Here is an 8,211-nt window from a genome sequence, read left to right as displayed (position 1 = left end):
GCTTCAATAAAAATAAATACCTTATTAAAAGATACAATTAAATATAATTATCTAAAGTAAAAAAAATTGGAATCATCACATAATACATATGAGTAGAGATGTGCAAAGTCATCTAAAGAAATATAACGGATTTCTGGATTGGACTGGACAATAATCACAGGGAATGTTTGTTTGTTTTTGTGTTTCTCTATTGAAGTATAGTTGACACAGAATGTTATATTAGTTTCAGGTGTACAACACAGTGATTTGACAACTCTCTTGTTTTTTATTTGAGAGAGAGAGAGAGAGAGAGAGAGAGAGAGAGAGAGAGAGAGCATGCAACTAGGGAAGAGGGGCAGAGAGGTGAAAGGAGAGAACGGCACAATCTTAAGCAGGCTCCACTCTCAGCACAGAGCCCAACACAAGGCTCAATTCCACAACCATTGGATCATGACCTGAACCAAAATCAACCCTGATGCTCAACCAAATGAGCCACCCAGGTGTCCCGATTTGACAACTCTAAACCTTGTACTATACTCACCCCAAGCATAGCTACCATCTATCACTGTACAATGCTATTACACTACCATTTACTATATTTTCTGTGCTGTTCCTTTCTTTCTGGTGATTTAGTCATTCCATAATTGAAAGCCTGTATCTCCCACTCCCTTTCACCCATTTTGCCTATACCCCTACTTACTCCATCCCCTCTAGCAACCACCAGTGTGTTCTCTGTAATTATGGATCTGTTTCTGCTTGTTTTGTTTTTTTGTTCATTTGTTTTGTTTTTTAGATTCCACATGTAAGTGAAATCATAACGTATTTGTCTTTCCCTAAGATATTACACTTAGCACAATACCCTCTAGGTCCATTCATGTTATTGCAAATGGCAAGACCTCACTCTTTTATATGGCTGAGTAATATTCCAATGTGTGTGTGTGTGTGTGTGTGTGTGTGTGTGTGTGTGCACCACATTTTTATACATTCATTTATTGATGGGCACAGGTTGCTTCTATATCTTAGCTATTATAGTAATACTACAATAAATGTAGAGGTGCACATATCTTTTCAAATTAGTGTTTTTGTTTTCTTTGAACACCCAGTAGTGGAATTACTGGATACTATGGTATTTCCATTTTTAATATTTTGAGGCACGTCCATCCTATTTTCTACAGTGGCTGCACTAATTTATATTCCCACCAATAGTATACATAGATTCCCTCACATCCTCTCCAAAGACTTGTTATTTATTGTCTTTTTGATACTAGCTATCCTGACAGGTGTAAGATGGCATCTCACTGTGGTTTTGATTTGCATTTTCCTGATGATTAGTAATGTTGTGCATCTTTTCATATCCCTGTTTGGCCATCTGTATGTCTTCTTTAGAAACATGTCTAATCAGGTTCTCTGCTCATTTTTTTTTAAATCAAATTGTTTTGTTTTGTTTTGGTTTGGTTTGGTTTTGAGTTGTATAAATTCTTTGTATATTTTGGACATTAACCTCTTATTGAATGTATCATTTGCAAATACCTTCTCCAATTCAGTAGGTTGCCTTTTGTTTTGTTAGCGGTTTCTTTTGCTGTACAAAAGCTTTTTATTTTGGTGTAGTCCCAATAGTTTAATTTTGCTTCTGTTTTCCTTGCCTTAGGAACCATGTCAAGAAATATGTTGCTAAGGCCCATGTCAAAGAGATTACTGCCTATGTTTTCTTCTAGGAGTTTTATGGTTTGAGGTCTCATGGAATGTTTTAATATATCTAAAGAAAAAAGAAGCAACATGTAGATGCATATGAGATTTGGAGATGGAAGTGTTAGTAAGAAAAATGAGTCACAGAGGCACAAGTTGGCCTTGGCCATCAAAGCATGGTATGCTGGTGAGGAGTGGATTATTTCTTCTTAGGTCTTGTGAGTGTCCATATGCCTCACAGACTGAATTTCATTCTTGTGGAAGTGTGCACATCAGGCTTTCAGAATGCAATGCCATTAAAAATTAGAATCAAACACCTGACCCCTCTTATTCTGATTCCATGCTCACTAAGCAGCCTTCTGCTTATTTGGCTTTGTATGCAGTTTGTCTACAGGGGGGTGTGCTGATGGATAATTCTAGTGTACTCAATGATTAATTTTAGATTAGAATTCTGATACATTAGTCTGTTATCCTTGGTGATCTCAATTCCATCCCTAGAAAATGGACTCATTCTCAGAGAGCTGACAAAATTAAATTTCTTTACTTGTCACCCTGAAGACAAGCTCACAGACTATGGTGAATCCAACATAGTAAGTGCAACTAAAGAATGCTCTTGACTCTTAGCCAATATTCTGCAAACAATAGCTCTTTGCATTCCCTGGGCCAAACGTTTCTAACAGTCAAGGAACCACAGTAGGTTTAAATTTTAGCAACAGGGGTCCTCAGTAATTATATGATTGCCTAGTTTATTTTTCTTATTTTTTTCTACTCTTGATTTTGTCCCCAAATGACCCAGGTAATATTATTTTGGAAGCCACAAAGGTAGAATGTGAGGATAGGAGTTACCTGAGTGCTGGAATTAGAAAGCCTGAGAAATGGAAATAAACAGGGTGCCTTTGGAGTAAAGATGGCATCCTTATGATACTGTACTTATGACACCAGTTTCACATGAAGGGAAAAAGTTTCAAATGAAGGGAAAAGAGCAGACTGAGAAGAAAATACAGGTAATAATGAAATTTTCAATAGAGTCCATAAATGCAAGTGGAAAGTATCAATGCATAATACCTATTGTATAATGTAATAATACCTACTATATTGACCAAATTTGGATTTATAGATACACAAAGCACTTTTCAGAAACTTAATATGTAAGTCTAAATGTGGTTTGTATAACCTGAGGAACACTTGCTATGGGTTTATTCTAAACAACAAAAGTGAGACCTAGTTTAGGTGACAGGTGATATTGAAACCAAACTTTGCAATATAAATGACAGAAGAAAACTTTATTCCAGGTAATGACTTCTAACCCGCATACTGTGAGGTGGCAACCTTTATGTTTACATCTAGATACTGATTCTAAAATGGGGTTCATATTAAAGTAAAATTATAACACACCTCAAGAATGTTAAATAAACCAGCCATGAATGTTAACTAACTAATTCATTCCTAAAGAAAATATTTATTGATGGTCCATTAGTGCCAGGCACTGGGTGGGGGCCATAGATGTTAGGATGAGTTCAACACAGTCACTGTATTTTTAGAGTTTATATTCTAATGGGAGGTACAGAGAAATAAGTCAGCATTTACACTTGGTGAAAATAAATGGGAAGCGGTGGTAACAGTGCTGGTTTCCCTGGAAGAACAAAGAAGTACCTAAGCCAGATAGAGATGAGGTGCCGGTGAAGTACTAATAACTAACTTAAGATTTAGGGACAAGAGCAAGAAGGGTGGGGCTAAGTTCTTGAAAGAGGGAATAGAATGGATGATCTTTCGAGGGAAATTGTTCAGGACAAACAGACTGTTGTGTAAAGAACTAGAAGTGCCAAGATTAGAGAGGTAAACAGAGTCAGTGAAACCATGGTGATGTTTGTAAACCATGTTCAGTTCTTTGGATGTCATCTAGAGGGCTGCTAAAGATTTTTAAAATATATTTTATATATTTGACACACACAAAAAGCATAGTACTATAAAAAATCTGTGTATACACTACTAAGCTTAAGAAATGAATCATAAATACTCTTTAAAAAGGGAATAAGGGGCGCCTGGGTGGCTCAGTCGGTTAAGCGGCCGACTTCGGCTCAGGTCATGATCTCGCGATCTCGCGGTCTGTGAGTTCAAGCCCCGCGTCGGGCTCTGTGCTGACCGCTCAGAGCCTGGAGCCTGTTTCGGATTCTGTGTCTCCCTCTCTCTCTGACCCTCCCCCGTTCATGCTCTGTCTCTCTCTGTCTCAACAATAAATAAACGTTAAAAAAAATTAAAAAAAAGGGAATAAAACCCCCAAAACAAAAACTAGATATACATGCTTAACACAAATACACCTATGATGGAATTTCCATATGGAAATGGCACATTTTCCCTTCATGCTCCACAGAAACCACTATCTTGAATTTGGTATTGTTATTCCTACACTTTTGGATTTGTATTTTAACTACACATGTAACTCTAAATAGCACAAATGGTTGAGAGGTGGGTAAGTTTGCCAGATAAAATACAAGATAAGTTAAATGTGAGTTTCAGATAAACAATAAATAATCTTTTAGTATAAGTATGTTTCAAATATTGAATGAATATTTTCAATGCTTGCAATGTTGTCCAATGCAATATGTGGGATATACTTATACCAAAAATAGTTTACCTGAAATTCAAATTTAACTGGACGTCTTGTAATTTTACTTGGTAAATCTGGCACTCCAAGGGGTAAATGGATGTAGGCTTCTGCATATGCATGTACAAGTGGGAAATGGAAGCTGGAGACACAGCGATTTGGAGGCAGTTTCAAGTGGTAGCTGCCTGAACCCAAGGATGGCCACTGTAAAATCAAGAGAAATGGTTCAACTTTAGAGCTATGTGCAAAGTATAAAGGTCAAGATTTGGTAACTGCTTGAATGTGGGGCTGAGAGAGAGGGAGGAATTTAGGATAGTGGAAATTATACACAATTTTGGCCAGTGGGATTGCTGATGGAAATCAGCTCTACTTTGGACATGTTGGAGTTGGTTGTTCTCTTGAGGAACATTTAGGTTAATTGATACAGCATGTAGTTGAATGTACTTTAGGCAATAAAACAGAACCAGGAAGCCATGGACACAAATAACTGACCCTTATCCATCTATTCCACTTAATCTCTTACATATCTACTTACTGTATCTTAACCTCTTTCACTGAAAAATCCACTCATATCCCTATTCTATCTCTTGTTCCAAGTCTTTGTTGGTAATCTAAAAATAATTTCACTTATAAATGTTGCAATGTATCTTTTCATATTCATCTCATATTGGCTTGTTTTCTCATTATGCTCCTGGCATCTTTCCTCTCTCTCCCCTGCATAAATCTGTGTGTTTTATCTGTCTCAGAGGAATTCCTTCCCTCGTTCTGGAACTTCCACAGCTATTGGCTCTGGTTTCCTTGGCAACCTCTGCCTCTCTGATTTTTTTCTGATTATTTAAAAGAAATCTGACTAAATCACTGATAGTCACTGATCAGAAATAGTAGAAAAAAAGGAAAGTGCCCAACATTGCCTCAGAGAAAGGAATTGGGAAGATTGAGAGGAAACAGGAAAATACTGAGACCTAGAGAGATGGATGTAAAATGTGTGATGAAGGTATTGATCTACATGGTTTGTTATTTTCATTTTCAGTGCACTGTTAGGAATATTGTCAGGGGATGCTCAAGACGATAACCTCATTAGTCAGGCAGCTGTATCATCTATCCAAACAAAATTCTCCTAGACCTAGCTCAACCAATATGGAGTGCAGGAAATAATATTTCAGATTATTGTGAAAATATGAAATACAAGCTTTTAGAGAAAGAGGAAAAAAAGATGTAAACTGAACTTGCTTTAATTTTTCTATTAGAAATGTTTCTCGAGTAAGATTAGTAACTACCAATTTTAATTGTAGGTCTCTTGATGTATTTATAAAATATAACCAGTGAGATATTATTTTTTTTAACGTTTATTTATTTTTGAGACAGAGAGAGACAGAGCATGAATGGGGGAGGGTCAGAGAGAGGGAGATACAGAATCCAAAACAGGCTCCAGGCTCCGAGCTGTCAGCACAGAGCCTGATGCGGGGCTCGAACTCACGGACTGCGAGATCGTGACCTGAGCCGAAGTCGGCGGCTCAACCGACTGAGCCACCCAGGTGCCCCAAGTGAGATATTATTAACGTGTACAGTACATTCTGTGTTTCAGACTGTGATACGATTGCTCTCATTAAACCAGACAATGGGGATTAGGTGCTTTGTCTAAAGCTAAAACAGATACATACATTTCCAAAAAGAAATTCAGAAATATGGATTCTTAGCTACACCAGGGGGGAGATTAAGGACTAGAGTATTACCTAGTAAGCTCAATAGTTGAGTTACACAGTTCACTGTTGTATTGAATTCTGTCTTGGTAATATTTGAATAAAAAGTAAATTTGTTGTTGGATGGTGTAGTTATTCACCTGTTTATGTAATTGATAATCACAATGTATTTCATCATATTGAATTCAAGACACAAGTTTTTTTTTTCCAAGTAAAATCTCATTTTACATCTGAATGTAGTACTTTTGCTGACTGCTCTTGTCTTTGTCTCCTTTTCATCTTTCCCACCTATTTCCCATTATGAAATAGTTTTTATAGTTTGTGGGGTTTATCCCCAACTTGCCCAGTTCAGAAATGAGTGCTGATTGGCAAAACTAATCACGGTAACCACCTCCCCCACAGGGAGTTGTTTAGGTAACCCAGGCCTGAGCCAATCAGCACTCTCCTAGCTACAGGGATTGGACGGGGTCCTTTTATGAATGTCAAGCACCACACTTCTATGGTCATGGGCCCTGTTTCAGGAACTGAAGGAGGGAACACATGGCCCCTGTTAACTGCTGGCAGGCATCTTCTTCCCTGAGGGAAACTGGCCTTTCAGGGGGGACACTCCAAACAGGGAGAGGCATACTAAGAGTCACCTAGAAACTGACATGTAGTTTGGATCAGGCCCCTCTTGAAGACATATCTTTGCCCCTTTCTGTAGTATAAGTTGATAAATCAACTTAATTTAAGCCAGTTTTCATTGAATTTGTTATTTGTAAATGAAAAAACAATCCAAGATGAAATATTTTCTCTTGGGTCTCACATAAGAATCCAAGAGAGTAGTAGTCAACTTCAATGTAGTCAGACTGGGATTATTTGTTTATTTAGCATCTCATCACTTAGTTTACAATTGTCTTGGTACATTGTAGATACTTTGGGGTTTTATGTTCTAATTGATTGGTTAATCCAACAACTGTTAATTATTAATATTAAGCATTCACTATTTCACTATCTGAAAGGCACTGTGCATACAGAAATGATAAACATAGTTCTGGGACTTAGAGAGCTCAAAGGACTAGTTGAGGAAGCAGACAAGATATAACTTGCAAAAATTAAAATGGGAAATCAGAAAGAAGGCAAAGGAAGGACACCTAATTCAGAATGGTGGCATGTTGGATAGGAGAGAAGGAGAGAGGAGGTGTCATTAGAGACTCCTAAGAAGGAGTAACTTAAAAAATTTTTTTTTATTATTTAAGTGTAAATGGCATGCAATGTTATACTAGTTTCAGGTGTACAATGTAGTGATGCAACAGTCCTATGCATTACTCAGGGTTCACCATAGTAAGTGTAGTCATCGTTTGTCATGCAACGCTATTATTATGTTATTGACTATATTCCCAGGCTGTGCTTTTCATCTCTCTGACTTATTTATTTTACAACTGGAAGTTTGCACTAACTTTTGTTTTCGTGCCAAGAACCTCTTTGGCAGTATGGTGAAGCCTAGAGAGCCATTTTCAGAACAATGTTTTTAAATGCATAAAATACTTTGGCTTACAAAAGGAAATAGCTAATGAAATAAAACAAATCAAATCAAAATAAAACAAATCAAATAGCTATTGAAATCAAATAAAAATGTGATATAGTAATTAATGTGCTTTATTAACTCATTAAAAAACAAGATCAAGTAGTGGACATATTAATTAATGCAAGTTTGAGATAGTGATGAATGTAAATGGTATTTTGGGATATCTGTAACAACTGTAATGTGGCCCAAAAATGTGTTTTCTTGTGATTGCAAAGGCACAAGTGCTGCCAATACTATTGTGGTTTGCGACCTACATTCATAATAGAAAGCCATGCTAAAATGAATTTTATTTAGAGGTTTAGTTCAATGTAATTTCCTGGACCCCTGAATTCTATGTCAAGTTAAAAAAAAAAAAACCCCTTGTGCTAAGAAGAGAGAAAATTTAAACTAATTTTGACAGACTGAAGGAGGTATCTAGGTGAATGAAATAGAAATGGGTTTAGGACATATGGAACGGCATGTGCAAAGGCATGGAAACATGAGAGAGGATCAGGGACTGCCAGCAGATTGTTTTGGTTAGAATGAGGAATGAATCTGGAAATGTAGGAGGAGGTGAAGCTGGAAAGTTTGGCAGAATCTCCCATTTTTGGAAGATGGGTTGATTATACATTATGGTGATTACATGTGGTCCTGTCTTTACTGTGTTTGAAATCTTTTGCAAACTCTCCACTGCC

Source organism: Felis catus, chromosome C1 (assembly GCF_018350175.1).
Source record: "Felis catus isolate Fca126 chromosome C1, F.catus_Fca126_mat1.0, whole genome shotgun sequence".
Classification (NCBI taxonomy): Eukaryota; Metazoa; Chordata; class Mammalia; order Carnivora; family Felidae; genus Felis; species Felis catus.
This window is presented reverse-complemented; position numbering follows the sequence as displayed.